Here is a 16,849-nt window from a genome sequence, read left to right on the forward strand (position 1 = left end):
TCAGCGGCTGATTGTGGACAGAAGATCTGAAATGCCTCCAGGAAGTATAAAAACCACTTAGCTTCACGGTGGAGACGAACCATGGCGACGAAGGATGGAGAGGACGTCCAACGAGCAGAGAGAGTCACTTTAAAGAGGAAGCTGACGGGTCCTCCGAGGCTGCTGCTGGGAAAAACCAGGACCAGGAGCGTGGGGGAAGACAGACAGACTGAGGCTCGGACTAACAAAGACAAGACAGAAAACAGCGGTGGAGACTCTGCAGAGAGAGACACCGCTGAGCTGACAGAAACTGCCAACATGGACACAGAAGTTTCATCTGAAGTAATCGTGGAGAGCTCCAGGGGGCGCTGTGGAGCTGCAGGTGGGGACGATGACCTCAGAAACAGGAAGTTAAACAGACGCAGGTGGTGGAGAAGATTCTCACCTGCTGTTGTTTGTAACACGAAGCAAAAGAAGGACGTCAAGGAACGTTTGGAGAAGCAGCAAAGTGACAGTTCTGTTCCACCAGAGGGGGCGCTGCAGGAGACCGGCGCTGCTTCACTAAATGACTCAAACACAGAAGAAAACTCTGAGAAGGTCACTGAAGGGAAGAGTAGGTTTAACGTGAGGACGTGGCCGATGTTCAAAAGGTTCTCGACTTCTTCCGGCCTTCGACAGACTCACGAACAAAAGAGAGATTTCGAGGAGAAAGATGATGACGAGCCCTCGATGACCTTCCGGAATAAATTGCGTCATTTTTTCACCAAAGGAGGAAAGAAAAGATCGTCTGCTGTCCCTCTGGAAAACCTGGAGGACATGACAAAGTGTGAGGAGCCTCCATGTTCATCTGTAGCTCAAGTAGATGAACCTACCAAACTCCACAGCGATGTGACTGTCGGGAGTCTGGAGATCGTGACGGCTGAGATGAGCGTCCAGCTGAACGAGGAACGCGCTGCAGCAGAGAGTCCAGACGAAACGGCAACAGAAGAGCAACTGGTTTGTGACACCAACGTCACCGAGGAGGACTTTACGGAAACAATTCAAACCGACTGCAAAGTTGGCGGAGGCCCAACAGACACAAACAATGTTCCTGTTAAAGATTTAATCGAAGTTGTATCTTCAGAGAAAGACGAGGTTTCCTGTGACTCCACCAAAGTCGTTCCGGACGCTGATGATCAGCTTCCAGCCTCAACCACATCCTCCCAGGACGCCTCGGAGTCCCTTCAGATATCAACTAACGGACCCTCCATCCGGATCGAGCTGGTTCCCCCTGACGATGTCACTCACGAGGATGAAGAGGAGGAGGAATGTTGGGAAGGTAGTTCCTCCTCGGTGAACCAGAACCACCTCCTCCACCTTGGCTTCGACCACAGCGAGCGGCAGCTGGTTCAGACGGCTCGCTCTCTGGTCCGAGCCGCCGTGAACGCTGCCGTGGACCAGCTGACCAGAGAACAGCAGAGCGAGTTAGACTGTGTCCACAGAGAACCGCAGGGCTGCAGAGATCACGCCTGATGACGAGGGACGTGAGGAAGAACGCTGCCCGGTTTAAATTTTAATCTGAGCAGCTGAGAGAAGAAAGGTAAAATAACAGATGAATCGATATCAGTGGGAACCGGTTTAGTCCTGAGTTGAGCCTTGCAGGCTCTCTTCATCAATGAGTTCCAGGAAGCAGAAAGAACAACTGAAGATCATCAGTAACTTGTTTTAGACGCAGAACATCAGACATATTTGCATGAAACTCAAATGAGCTCTTGGTTTAACTTTTAGTTTAAGGTGCTCTGTTGTTGTGTCATCGCTTGTTGTGACTTATTATTGTATTAATGAAGTCCGTTTCTTCTTCATTGTGTGAAGTGATTCTGCTGTGTTTCAGAATAAACATGACGTGTTCCTCACCTGCCACTCACTCGTGTTTCAGTTTTATATGATTCTTTTGAAAAGAGAAGAAAGGAGAAAATTGTGTATTTAATAGCTGACCGAAGGTTTATTGATCTCTTACTTCTGCTTCTCCCAGAGAACCTTCAGACTCTCTGAAAGTTATTTCAGGAATCAAACTCGTCAATCAACTTAATTAATGACTAATGACTGGCGACGTCACACCGCTGTCAGTCTTCGTCAGCTGTCGACGTCTTCAAAGCAGCATGAAGACGATCAGACGAAACCTTTTAATGTGACAATAATAATCCTGAACTTTATTTAGCACCTTTTACATGTTAACACACAATGAACACAGATCGTGTATATAAATATTACGTATATATATTCTGTCACTCATTTCCTTACATTTATTAATTATTGTTTTTTTCTTTTGTTACTTAGCTGTTATTTTACTTAATTCTTTTTCTTGTGTCTGAATAAAAACCGGTTTATCTTTGAAGTCAAACTTTATTCATTCACATGTTGCAGCAGCACAAACAGACTGAAGAGACACGAAACTTCAAGTAAAATAAGTTTTAATTATTTTGATTATTTACATTAAACTACGCTACATCATATAAATGATTTGTGCAACTCATTAAACATTAAGAACGAATCAGTACGTTCATCAGATATTTGGTCCCTTCCTGTTGACTTCAGGCCGCAGCAGGAAACAGCCGGTGCGTCTCCATGTTTCCATGACGACGGCCTCTGATCCCTGAACAAACAGAGGTGCCGCTGAAGATGTTTATTCTTCCTCCTTCAGCGCTGTAATATCTGGAGAGTGAAGCTGTGAGTTGATGTTTGCTCACGTGTTGAAATGAAGGACGAGGAGGATCTCAGCGTTTCAACTTCTCAGCTGGTTCTTCAGGAGGAGACGCTGAGCGCTCTGCACCGTGTTCTGAAACAGAACCACCGTCACGTCGTCACCAGAACCATTAACCCCCTGAGTCACAGATGTTCCTGATGTTTGAAGGATGACTGCCAGCGGTTCTCATATTAAACTGCAGCAGAACCTGACTGACTGTTAATGAGGAAACGCAGATGGTTCCTCATGTGACCTCCACAGAGTCTGATGTAAAACGACGACTCATTCCATTTAAATATGCGTCTACGTACATATATACATAATAATGACCATGCAAACCGAAAAATACAATAAAATAAAGTACCTCCATGAGCATGGCCACCGTCATCGGCCCCACCCCTCCGGGAACAGGTGTGATAAATCCTGCTCTCTGATTGGCTGAGGCGTAGTGGACGTCTCCGACGACCCGTTTCCCGCTCGCCTTCGTCTCATCTGTCAGAGACGAACAAAAACTTCTTTATAAAAAATCAGATATCAGAGTTTATACTTTGTTTATTAGATATTATTAAACATAAACATATTAATATATATATGTAATAAACAGAAACTGCATCCAATCGTCTCCTCAGAAAAACACACATGAAACACTTCACACGCCTCCACATCTGCACCAATGAGATTCAATAAGGGCCCTGATTGGTCAGTAGGTGTACTGTATTTCCACTGTTACTGCAGTATGATGTAGTACCAGATGTAGTACCAGATGTAGTGTCAGATGTAGTGTCAGATGTAGTACCAGATGTAGAATCAGATGTAGTTCCAGATGTAGTATCAGATGTAGTACCAGATGTAGTGTCAGATGTAGTACCGGATGTAGTACCAGATGTAGTGTCAGATGTAGTACCGGATGTAGTGTCACATGTAGTACCGGATGTAGTGTCAGATGTAGTACCAGATGTAGTACCAGATGTAGTATCTGATGTAGTGTCAGATGTAGTACCAGATGTAGTACCAGATGTAGTGTCAGATGTAGTACCAGATGTAGTATCAAATGTAGTACCAGATGTAGTGTCAGATGTAGTTCCGGATGTAGTTCCGGATGTAGTGTCAGATGTAGTACCGGATGTAGTGTCAGCTGTAGTACCGGATGTAGTACCAGATGTAGTGTCAGATGTAGTACCGGATGTAGTACCAGATGTAGTGTCAGCTGTAGTACCGGATGTAGTACCAGATGTAGTGTCAGCTGTAGTACCAGATGTAGTACCAGATGTAGTGTCAGATGTAGTACCGGATGTAGTACCAGATGTAGTGTCAGCTGTAGTACCAGATGTAGTACCAGATGTAGTGTCAGATGTAGTACCGGATGTAGTACCAGATGTAGTGTCAGCTGTAGTACCGGATGTAGTACCAGATGTAGTGTCAGCTGTAGTACCAGATGTAGTACCAGATGTAGTGTCAGATGTAGTACCGGATGTAGTACCAGATGTAGTGTCAGCTGTAGTACCGGATGTAGTACCAGATGTAGTGTCAGCTGTAGTACCGGATGTAGTACCAGATGTAGTGTCAGATGTAGTACCGGATGTAGTACCAGATGTAGTGTCAGCTGTAGTACCAGCTGTAGTACCAGCTGTAGTACCAGATGTAGTGTCAGCTGTAGTACCGGATGTAGTACCAGATGTAGTGTCAGATGTAGTACCGGATGTAGTACCAGATGTAGTGTCAGCTGTAGTACCAGATGTAGTACCAGATGTAGTGTCAGCTGTAGTACTGGATGTAGTACCAGATGTAGTGTCAGATGTAGTACCGGATGTAGTACCAGATGTAGTGTCAGCTGTAGTACTGGATGTAGTACCAGATGTAGTGTCAGATGTAGTACCGGATGTAGTATCGGTGCGTACCTGGTATGTGGTTGATCCCACAGTCGATGACCACCGCTCCCTCCTTCACCCACTCTCCTCTCACCATCTCGGCTCTCCCTGCCCCCACCACCAGTATGTCTGCCCGGCCCACCTGCAGACAGGAAACGCATCATCAGACACACAGGAAACGCATCATCAGACACACAGGAAACGCATCATCAGTGTTGAGGTGAGGGACGTCACCTGGACAGGTAGGTCTGGTGTCTTGGAGTGACAGGTGGTCACTGTGGCGTGGTTCCACAGCAGCAGGTCATGCATCGGTGCTCCGACGATCTTACTGCGACCAATCACAACCGCATGTTTCCCCGCCACAGACACACCTGCACAGGAACAGGAAGTCACAGGTGAGATATTTGTGTGTACGTTACATCAACACATATGAACACAGTTTATTTCTGCCTCTCCGCCCCCCCCTCTCAGACAGTCCCACGTCCTGCATCTCTGTGAAGCCTTGTTGCCATCCTGCACCTGTCCACCAGATGCCCTCGGACTCCCCATCGATCCTGCTCACCTGTGTCTCATTCCCCGATCACAGAGTGAGTCCCTAAACCAGCTCCTGGTCCCCCGTCTGTGAAGATCTCTGTTCCATCCAAATGTTGCTCTGATAACTTCAATTAGCTGGGAGCTGACTGGGCTTCTGGATGTGTGTACCTACACCCTGTCTGTCTCCTGTTTGTCTCCTGTCTGTCTGTCTCCTGTCTGTCTCCTGTTTGTCTCCTGTCTGTCTGTCGTCTGTCTGCAGTGTCCTCATGGATGGACAGACAACCATCACTGATCACTGTGAGACTGAAGGAAACTTAAAAACAGGAGGATTCTCAGGGAAACTCTGCAGTTAGAAGGAGCTTCGTTCTTCTCAGATTTCTTCTCTGTGTTCAGATTTGACTGAATTATAACTCTGAGAAGAAGAGAGTGATTTCTGAATAGTGTGTGTGTGTGTGTGTGTGTGTGTGTGTGTGTGTGTGTGTGTGTGTGTGTGTGTGACCTGTCTGCCTGATGAGCTCCATGCAGCCGTTGGGGGTGCAGGGGATGAAACAGTCGTTCAGATCACCTCGAGACAACTTCCCTGCATTAATACAGCTCAGACTACACACACACACACACACACACACACACACACACACTGTAAATACTGTATGTCTTAATAAGAAGAATGAAGAAGTGCTGTGGTGGAAAAGACAAATGTCAATAATATATAGAAATTGACATAAGAGGATTACTCAGTGTTGTTAAAGCAGCAGGTCAGCAGATCAAAAACTCTCCAGGACAAAAGGACATGAAAAGAAGGAGAAGAAGACGGGCTTCCTGTGAAGACTCACCCGTCCACGTCTTTCTCTGGAGAGACGGCGTTGGTGACGAGCTCGGCGTCGATGGGGTTAACAGAGTCCAGAGGCAGCTGGACGATCAGACCGTGGACAGACAGGTTCTGGTTAACAGACATGATGCTCCGCAGGACCTGCAGGACGACAGGAAACAGGAGACAGTCAGAGCTGCACCTTCGTCACTGCTGGAGGTCATCAGGTTCATCACAGACCTCGTCCTGCGTCGCTGAGTTCGGCAGCCTCACGTGTTTCGCATCGATTCCAATCTGCAGACGAGAAACTGAAAGTGTTATCAAAGCTGCACTAATCAACATTATATCAACGTTATATCAACATTATATCAACGTTACATCAATGTTATATCAACATTATATCAACGTTACGTCAATGTTATATCAACATTATATCAACGTTATATCAACATTATATCAACGTTACATCAATGTTATATCAACATTATATCAACGTTACATCAATGTTATATCAACATTATATCAACTATATATGACCATCAGCCTCTGTCCATCGCATTAACTCCACATCCAGACTTTTCTCTTGTAAAAACACTTCTGATGAAACAAAGCTCTCATGTTTGACTCGTCTTGGTTTCTTTTTAAATACGAAGTGAGCTCATTGCTGCCTCTTGTGGTTGAAGGGGAACAAATACCCAGTACGACCACCAACAGTATCTTATTATTTATTCATGTTTAATCTGATTGAAGGATGAGGACCAACTGGTTGGTCTGTACATAAATCAAAGACCTCACAAATATGTAGTTTCATGTTTAAAAGGCTCAGTCATTCCCTCAAACAGCTGCTCGCTGTAGTTTTCATCAAACTAACAGGAGGAAATAATGCATCTGTTGGGGACTATTTTCAGCGGCGGATGAATCCACATGTGGAGCTCTAGTGAGTGTTTGTGGCAGCAGGACGGTGTGTGTGGGACTGAGTCCAGATAAACTACAGTGTGTGTGTTCATGGTGATGAAGGAACCCAGTGACACAGTGAGGCTCACTGATGAGTTTTAATAATAATATTGATAATAATAATAGTAATAATAAGAAGGCTGTGATACACACACAACACACAAACATTCACAGCTCCTCCTGTTCTCTGGTTTGTTTCTCACCTCGGCTGCTGCCTTCAGTTTGGTGCTGATGTAGAGGTTGGAGTCGTCTCTGTCTCCCACCTGAAACACAGTTCAACACCTTCAGACCACATATGAGCCCTGTCCTCCCACACACACACACACACACACACACACGCTCTGTGATGTCACAGCTCTAACGAGGCCGCTCGTTAAGCCTCCTGACTGAGCGTGGGCGGAGCCTCGTGGTGTTTGTCCACAGGTGACTGTAGTGATGATGAAGATGAAGGCACTCTGACAATAATCACAACTACGGTAAGTATGGAGGGTCAAATCTTTACAACAGACAGACTGAACTCGTCTGTCTCTGTTGATCTGACTGTTGTGATGTCATCACGTCCTCAGACAGGAAGTTGACTCTGCAGGTTCAGGGCGGTCTGACCGGTTCAGGTTTTGGTTTGGAGGGTTAAAGGTTTGTTATCAGAGTTCCTGAGAAGACGAGCAGCTGCAGTAAACACAGCAGGTTCAGACCAGTTTCACTAACCACTGAATGTATGTCCTCACCTGTAAGACCACCAGACCTGGTCTGAACCCTGAGAACTGACTCCTCATCTTCTCCACCTCCTTCTTCAGCCTCTCCCTCACCAACCTGCTCACACACAGACCCAGGATCAGTTCTCAAAGCTCAAACTTGTTTAACCCCAGGTCCCATCCTGTCTGGTCCGACTGGGGAGACTGGGACAAACTGGAATGTGGACTGACTCACTTGGACGTCTTGTTGCCAGAGACGATGGTTGCCATGGAGCGCCTGCTTCCTTGGCAACAAGATGCCCCAAGACGGAGCGAGAGGCCGGCCAAGGATAACATGTCTGGGGGGGGGGGGGGCAGAGACAGAGAGAGAGACAGACAGAGAGAGAGAGACAGAGAGACACAGAGAGAGAGACAGAGAGACAGAGAGACACAGAGAGAGAGACAGAGAGAGACAGACAGAGAGAGACAGACAGAGAGAGAGAGATTTTGATTTTTACAAAAACACTTCATTGACATACTTCTCATATTTACAGACAATTCAATAAAGTGCTCATTTGTGCAGTTCTTTGTTATGTATTTAAAAATAAGTTATCCAGTAAAAACGTGCAAAATGCAATTCGTCCACAGTCGAATTGGAGCCACAGTCTGGCCCTGATGTTACAGAGCCAGACTGACCTGGCCTCCTGTCCCTCCCGGTTCTCCCCCCGGTTCTTCCTGCTCACATATATGGCCATCTTTGCTTCTCCTGAGAGGAAGTTTAGGAGCTGCCACTTCTCTCTGTTTATTTTTCTGTAGCCAGCTCCCATAATAAAAACACTCTGAGAAAACTTCACACCAAAGAGACTAAAAACCAACGTCAGAAGAGTGAAGAACTCCGTGAGTCTCTGACACTCAGTAAAAACATGGAAAACAGTCTCGCAGAGATCACAGAATGGACACTTGTGAAAAACAGCAGGATTAAGAACAGAAATAAAAACACCTGAAACACCTGAGGCACCTGAAACACCTGAGGCACCTGAGGCACCTGAAACACCTGAAGCACCTGAAACACCTGAGGCACCTGAAACACCTGAAGCACCTGAAACACCTGAGGCACCTGAAACACCTGAAGCACCTGAAACACCTGAAACATCTGAAACATCTGAAACACCTGAAACACCTGAAGCACCTGAAACACCTGAAGCACCTGAAACACCGAAACACCTGAAGCACCTGAAACATCTGAAACACCTGAGGCACCTGAAGCACCTGAAACACCGGAGGCACCTGAAGCACCTGAAACATCTGAAACACCTGAAACACCTGAAGCACCTGAAACACCTGAGGCACCTGAAGCACCTGAAACATCTGAAACACCTGAAACACCTTAAGCACCTGAAACACCTGAAACACCTGAAGCACCTGAAACATCTGAAACACCTGAAACACCTGAAACACCTGAGGCACCTGAAGCACCTGAAACATCTGAAACACCTGAAACATCTGAAACACCTGAAACACCTGAAGCACCTGAAACACCGAAACACCTGAGGCACCTGAAACATCTGAAACACCTGAGGCACCTGAAGCACCTGAAACACCTCAAACACCGGAGGCACCTGAAGCACCTGAAACATCTGAAACACCTGAAACACCTGAAGCGCCTGAAACACCCGAGGCACCTGAAGCACCTGAAACATCTGAAACACCTGAAACACCTGAAGCACCTGAAACACCTGAAACACCTGAAGCACCTGAAACATCTGAAACACCTGAAACACCTGAAGCACCTGAAACATCTGAACACCTGAAGCACCTGAAACACCTGAAACATCTGAGGCACCTGAAACACCTGAAGCACCTGAAACACCTAAAACACCTGAAACACCTGAAGCACCTGAAACACCTGAAGCACCTGAAGCACCTGAAACACCTGAAACATCTGAAACACCTGAAGCACCTGAAACACCTGAAGCACCTGAAACACCTGAAACACCTGAGGCACCTGAAACACCTGAAGCACCTGAAACACCTGAAGCACCTGAAGGACCTGAAACACCTGAAGCACCTGAAACACCAGAAACACTTGAAGCACCTGAAGGACCTGAAACACCTGAAGCACCTGAACCATCTGAAACACCTGAAACACCTGAAGCACCTGAAACACCTGAAACACCTGAAGCCCCTGAAACACCAGAAACACCTGAAGCACCTGAAGCACCTGAAACACCTGAAACACCTGAAGCACCTGAAACACCTGAAACACCTGAAGCCCCGAAACACCAGAAACACCTGAAACACCTGAAGCACCTGAAACACCTGAAACACCTGAAGCACCTGAAACACCTGAAACACCTGAAGCCCCTGAAACACCAGAAACACCTGAAACACCTGAAGCACCTGAAGCACCTGACTCTTTAACGTTAATATATTTAACAAATCGTCTGCAGTGACTTGAGACGCGACATCATTATAAAGTCACTTTAGCCGTCAGATAAATGTAGTGCAGTAGAAGTATAAAGTAGCTTAACATGGAAATACTCAAGTTAAGTACAAGTACCTCATAAGTACAGTACCTGAGTTAGTTACTTTCCACCACTGCAGACAAACAACACACCGACTGTAACTGACATGATGTGAATGAAGCTCATTATAGACTTTTAAACTTTCTTAACTTCACTTTTTGTCTTTTATTCAGCATGAACTCTGCGGGACATCTGACTTCTCATTTTGTCAATTTAATAAAGTATAAAGCTGCCAGGAACCAAAATACAAGAAAGAAATAAAAATGATAATCACTCAACATACTATTACAGAACAGTTCACGGCTGTTAAAATATAGTTTGTGGTCTTCAGATATAAATGAGATGTCCCACTGGTTCTCTCTGCTTGTATAGATATATTAATAACGTGACGTTACTTTAAAGAAAACATGCTCAGTGATGAACAGATGAAGCAACTTGTCACCCAGTAACACAGTTTAACATGTTAATCATTAAAAACTGTTTTATAAACTAACTCTTAATAAACCAACGGACTCGTCTCTTTCTGAGTCACACGAACACAAATGTGTCTGCAGCTTCATCTCTTCGCCACGTTAACAAACAGCAGCTGGAAAAGTTTCCCATGATTCATCTGTGCAGCTGCAGACACATGAAGACGTGCTTAATAACCAGATTTAATGCGGCTGCAAACAAACAGAAAAAGAAGAAGAAGAAGAAGAAGAAGCAACAACTTACCTGAGAGACGAACAGAAAACTACTGACACACCGCTGCAGGAGTGTGTGTGTGTAATGTTTGTACAGTCATGTCTCTGTGGGTAGTTCTCTGAGTGTATGGAAGCTCATTAGTGACAAAAATACTCAAAGCAAACTTTAATGTTGATCAACCTGCAGGTTTCCATCAAAATTTTAACCAAATTTCCTGAAAATCAGCAAAAGAAAATGTGAACTAATGTGCATTGTGTACTTTGTCGTATTTTACTTACCAAGTTTTAAACCCCCCAATCGTAAAAACGTTTTCACGGCTAATTTTCATATAAGAATAAGAATATAAAATTGTTAAAATGTGATTATATTGTGTATGTGGGCAGTGCAATGGTTCATTACTCAATTTTCAATTCAATTCAATTCAATTTTATTTATATAGCACCAAATCACAACAAAAGTCATCTCATGACACTTTACAAATAGAGCAGGTCCAGACCGACTCTCTAACTCTCTATAATGTTATTACAGAGACCCAACAGTTCCCACCATGAGAAGCACTTTGGCGACAGAGGAGAGGAAAAACTTCCTTTTAAGAGGCAGAAACCTCGAGCAGAACCAGACTGTAGGTGGGAGAGAGAGGGAGAGAGAGAGAGACATAGAGAGGGAGGGAGAAAGAGAGAGGGGGAGACACAGATAGACAGACAGAAAGAGACAGAGAGAGAGATAGACGTAGAGACACAGATAGACAGACCGACAGACAGACCGACAGACAGACGGACAGACGGACAGACAGACAGGCAGAGATGTATGGCAGCACTAGCAGTAGAAATAGCAGCTATAATTATAATAATAATGGAAATATGACTGATAATAGTAGTTACAGCTGTAATAATAGCTGAGATTAATTATAGCAATAACAGCTTTAATAGTAACAGAACTACGACTAAACATAATAACTGTAGTGATGAGAGTCAGGCAGGCCCATGGCAGCAGCAGCCAGGTGTCCCAGACTCCTCGAACAACTCACATACAAACACAACACCTGCTTCAATCTACCTGACTAACAAATCCAGTAATTATAATTAGTAACATGGAAAATGTAATATTTTAAATGTGAACTGAGTATAAAGTATAACTTAGAAAACAGACATACTCTAATAAAGTACAGGTAAGCTTGAATTAGCTTTGAGCTCAGTCAGTGTTTTGACACTAATGTGCTTCCATACGTGTGTGTGTGTGTGTGTGTGTGTGTGTGTGTGTGTGTGTGTATGTGTGTGTGTGTGTGTGTGTGTGTATTGCCTCACATGTTATCAGTGTGTGTGTGTGTGTGTGTGTGTGTGTGTTGCCTCACATGTTATCAGTGTGTGTGTGTGTGTGTGTGTGTGTGTGTGTGTGTGTGTGTGTGTGTGGCGTTTCAGCTCTGAACTGAATCAAACCAGCAGAGGGAACCAGACTGATACAGAGGAGGTCAAAGGTGAAACTGGAGTAAACTGGAGGAGGAGGGACGTCCCATGCTGCTCTCAGCCAATCAGATTCCAGGCTGAAGGGGAGGAAAGAAGAAACAGCTCTTTGACAGGAAGGAACGAGGAGGAGGAGGAGGAGGAGGAGGGAGTGTTTGACTTTTATTGCATGTTTATTTAACCAAATGTTGTTTCAAAATTAGCAGTTTTTTATTCCGACATATTTATCATCACATTCAGACAGAAATCAGCAAATTTAAAGGATTTAAAGATTATACAGCTACACACACATTCCTGTTTCCATCACTTCAGAGGACATTACCTGCAGACTTACCCTAATCCCCCCCATTTTAACCTAACCTTACCCTAATCTTAAACCAAGTCTTTACCCCAACATTTACTGATTTACATTATGGGGACTTGCATTTTGCCCAAAAGGAAGGTGAGTCCCCACAACATGAGTAATACATGTCCACAAACACACACACACGTTTGTTTCATAAAAAAACTTGAGTTGTGATTTAGGAAGGAATATTTTGTAATGTCATTTTTGTCTTTTTTGTAATGTTTTATGTGAGAAACATCTGTACTGATGTTTTCATTAGTGATAAATCCTCTTGGGCCGACGCTTTATTTAAACAACATAACTATATGATCCATTCTGGACTCTAAACTCTAAACTGAACCTAAACGTCAGTCTAACCATAGTCCTATAACCAACGGGACAAACAGCAGAGACACAGCATTACATCAACAGCACTTGTCTGCAGCGCCTCCCTGTGGGGAAGAGCTCAAAGTGAGACTCTCTTTTTACTCAGGTTCAGGCGATTCCTCACATCCACGTTCAAGCTGGTGGATGAAGAACATTTTCCAGCAGAGTTTGTTCAGTAACTCTAAAAGCAGAAGAAGACTCCCTTTACTTGAGTGAATCCACAGAACGTCTAGAGAAAGAAAAGAGTCCAGATGGAAGTGGCTCAGAAAGCTGCCGGTCTGGTTCCCTGCAGAGCTGCACGGAGGACGGGAGTTCCTGTCGGAGCAGTTTAGTGACGTCAGAGTGAGAGCTCCTCTCTTTTACACCCTCTCTGACAGACGAAGTGTCGCCACTAGTTTTATTTCTGAAGAGAATGAATTAGTTAAACAGACAAGGAATATGAAGCTGAGGCCCATTGAAACAAAGATGAGCTGCAGTCAGATCATCAAAGCTCATCGAAGGGTCAGTTCACAGAAGCAGTTTTGATCCATGCAGAGTTTAAGATTTCTGATTCCGTTTTATTAGTTTATCTTTTTTATTTATGTTGCATTATTATTTGTTTACATTTGCTCTGTCTAATTATCAGCTGATCAATCGATCTGTATGAAAGGTGAAGTTTGATTGATCCACAGACAGAAAATACATGAAGTAAAGAAAAGAGATTTATTTTTATTTGTTTGAAATATAATAACACACACACCCAGCTGCAGAATGAGGTCTGTCTTCTTCTTCCTCCTCTTCATTCCTGTCGTTCCTGAGTCTCAGAGTTTCTCTCTGTTCAACCTGTTTCCTCGTCTCTGTTTCTATTCTTATCTCTCGTTGTCTCTTTGTTTGTATCTTTAGACAAACAGGAGACGAGACTCACTGAGCGAAAACAGAGCAAATAAATAATGAAACTGCTGTTAGACTCTGAAAAACCAAATCAATGCTCAAAAAACAGATAAAGTCACTGAAGCAGAGTGTAAAAAAGAGTGTGTTTAAAAATGTTTTACAGTTAAATGTTTTGAAGTTAAATGTTTTAAAGATCAATGTTTTACAGTTAAATGTTTTACAGTTAAATGTTTTACAGTTAAATGTTTTAAAGGTAAATGTTTTACAGTTAAATGTTTTACAGTTAAATGTTTTACAGTTAAATGTTTTAAAGTTAAATGTTTTAAAGGTAAATGTTTTAAAGGTAAATGTTTAACAGTTAAATGTTTACAGTGAAACGAGCCGACAGGTGTGACTCACCTGAGTGATGCTGCTGATCATCAACAGGTGAGATCAGATTTGTCGTCAGACAGAGGGAATGCAGCTGAACCACAGCCTGTTTCACTTCCTGTTCACCTGAACACACCTGATCACAGGTATCAGGTCCTCTGAAAACCACGTATATCCAGGACTTCCAGCCTGGTTTACACTCAGTCATCTGGTGTCTTTAATTGATCAATTTGGCTTTAAAACGGATCAATTATTATATAAAACAGAAGATGAAAATGAGTAAAAAACAAAAACAACAACATTTTGAAGATCGGAGGATCACTGATACAGTAAATATGTCAAAGTCACACAACCTGGACAAATTTGGTTTTCACTGGACAGAAATCAAACCTTTCAGACATTAAATGAAACTCAAAAAAATCACAAGAAATCAAAAAATATGAAATTATTATAACGTCATGATGGATGTTACAAACTAAAACACCATAAAGAACAAAAAAGAACCCCCCCCCCCCCCCCCCCCATAAAAGTTAAATGTAAATAAATAGATAGAAGCAGCTAAAAAGCCAAATAATCAAACTGGGTCTGACACATTTACAGTAATGTTTATCAATGTTCCCGTTTAATCAATCAATCAATCAAAATCCCCAAAAATCATTTTAATTCTTGGCGATGATGAAACACTGAATGTTTTCGTCGTTTTGTTTCATATCCTGATGGTCAGACTGATCGAACCACGCGGACAGTTATATATATTTATAGCACTTATCATAGTTATAGTAGTTATGATCATTATGATAGTTATAATAATAATGACACATATGATCGTGATGATAATTATGGTAGTTATAGTAGTTATAATAGTTATGGTACTTATAGTAGTTGTAGAAGTTATACTAGTTATAATAGTTATAATAGTAAATCAACCTGAAAAGACAAACTTTGTGAATATGGTGAAGAAAAACTTTTCAACCTCTTTTACTCTGATTTTCATTTGAACGTATTCAGTCATGTATTTAACACGTGTGAAGCTCTGTGATGAGAACTATCTTCCTGAGTTGAAATAAAGTTGAGTGAGCGTGAATGAGACTCAGACAGACGGGATGTGTGTGGAGGGTTGAACAAGTGAACAAACAGGTGGAGCAGGTTCACCCCCTCCCTCGCAGGAGTCGGTCGGACCGGTCGGACCTTCGCTCCTCCCTCCCTTAGGAGGTTCAGGGTATAAAATGTTGAGGATGCGGATCAGAGCGTCACAGCTGGACGGGCGCTGCTGATCCTCTTTGGTCCAGTGGTTCTCGACAGTTCAACAGTACTGACCCCACGTTTGTGAAATGTTTAGGACCACTGGATCACATGAAGGAACTCTCATCTGGAAAACATCTGGATGCTTTCACCGGTCTGAGGACTCAGTGGACTCCAGCTGCTGATCGAACAACGCTTTGCTTTCTGAAATCACAGCAGACCTTCAGGTGGGCTGATATCTTCTCTTCCAGCAGCTAAAGTCACATTTCTGTCTTTAACTTCCTTTTCCTGTTCGATGTTTTGTTTGCTGTGTAAGTTGTTTATTGTTTTTTTCATCAAAAACGAAAGAAATCTCACTTCATCGCTGTTCACGTGTTGATTTATTTTACATGTATTACTTGATTTAACAAATAAAGTGTCAGTCATCATAGTTTATCTACTGCAGGAAGTTTCAATTCCTGAACTTGAAATTTACTTAAATACGTTTTTACATCACTCTGTAAAAGTAGATTAAATCCTTGTCTCTGATTGGCTGTGATTGATCATGTGATCACTTACCTCAGTTTCAGGCCCCAAAACTTCTCAGTTTCCTAAAAGCAACAACAGCTCAGCAGCAGAAAATGTTTCTCGTGTCATGTTTATGATGCAGTTTCAAAGGTTTTGATGTAGTTAAGTTTCAGAGTTAATAAATACCCAACAAACTCTGATGACTTTGTAATGTATTTATTATAAATATGCTGAAACAATCCATTGAAATGTTCTTTTCCAAACAGACCTCAGATCTTCAGAGATTGACTTTGTTGTTGTAAGAAGGCATTAAAGGGTTAATACCATATTTATCATAATGTCTCTATGACTGAAAACTAAACGTGATTATAAATTGAAGCCTGATAACCACTTTAGTAATAATATGTTATTTGCTAGATATATATTGATTTTATTTATTTATTTATCCATGTTGCAGGTAATACTTCTGACAAATAAACATGTAATAAATGCTTTATAACACACCATAAAGTAGTTGCAATAGACATGTTTAAGAGTTTATTAATGTTCAGTATTTATTTTGTTTTATTACTATAGTATCATTAATTATCTGTTCATCCAGCAGCGTCTGCTTCTGTCTGCAGGAGGAGTTACAGGTGTTAACAGATACATGAATGCTAAACGGGGGACTTAAATAAAAGGGATGCCCCTATAATCCACACAATAATAAAATAGAGTCAGGAACATTATGATGAACAGATTTAGACAAACAGAAAGTAGAAAAACAAGGAGTGAGAACAAAGTATGAACAACGCAAATAATTAAAAAGTGGATGTGGAACATGAGATCTGAAATATAAATATTGTAAAGGTTAAAAATACAGACGTAAAGTGTAAAATATAAAACTAAAGTGTGAGTAAATATATTTTAATGAAAAGTGAATATCACTATCATATACAAAGTTA

At 42.6% G+C, this 16,849-nt stretch overlaps 1 long non-coding RNA gene across 1 annotated transcript; it reads right to left on the reverse strand.

The window, feature by feature from the left end:
- Positions 1 to 12,381: 12,381 nt before the first annotated feature.
- LOC139302560 (uncharacterized) lies at positions 12,382 to 14,224 on the reverse strand. The gene is made up of 3 exons (XR_011598909.1): positions 14,187 to 14,224; positions 13,657 to 13,820; positions 12,382 to 13,320 (listed from the first exon to the last, which is right to left on the reverse strand). It is a non-coding gene; the product is annotated as an uncharacterized lncRNA (long non-coding RNA).
- Positions 14,225 to 16,849: the final 2,625 nt, after the last annotated feature.

The sequence above is a fragment of the Enoplosus armatus genome, chromosome 19 (genome assembly GCF_043641665.1).
Source record: "Enoplosus armatus isolate fEnoArm2 chromosome 19, fEnoArm2.hap1, whole genome shotgun sequence".
NCBI lineage: Eukaryota > Metazoa > Chordata > Actinopteri > Centrarchiformes > Enoplosidae > Enoplosus > Enoplosus armatus.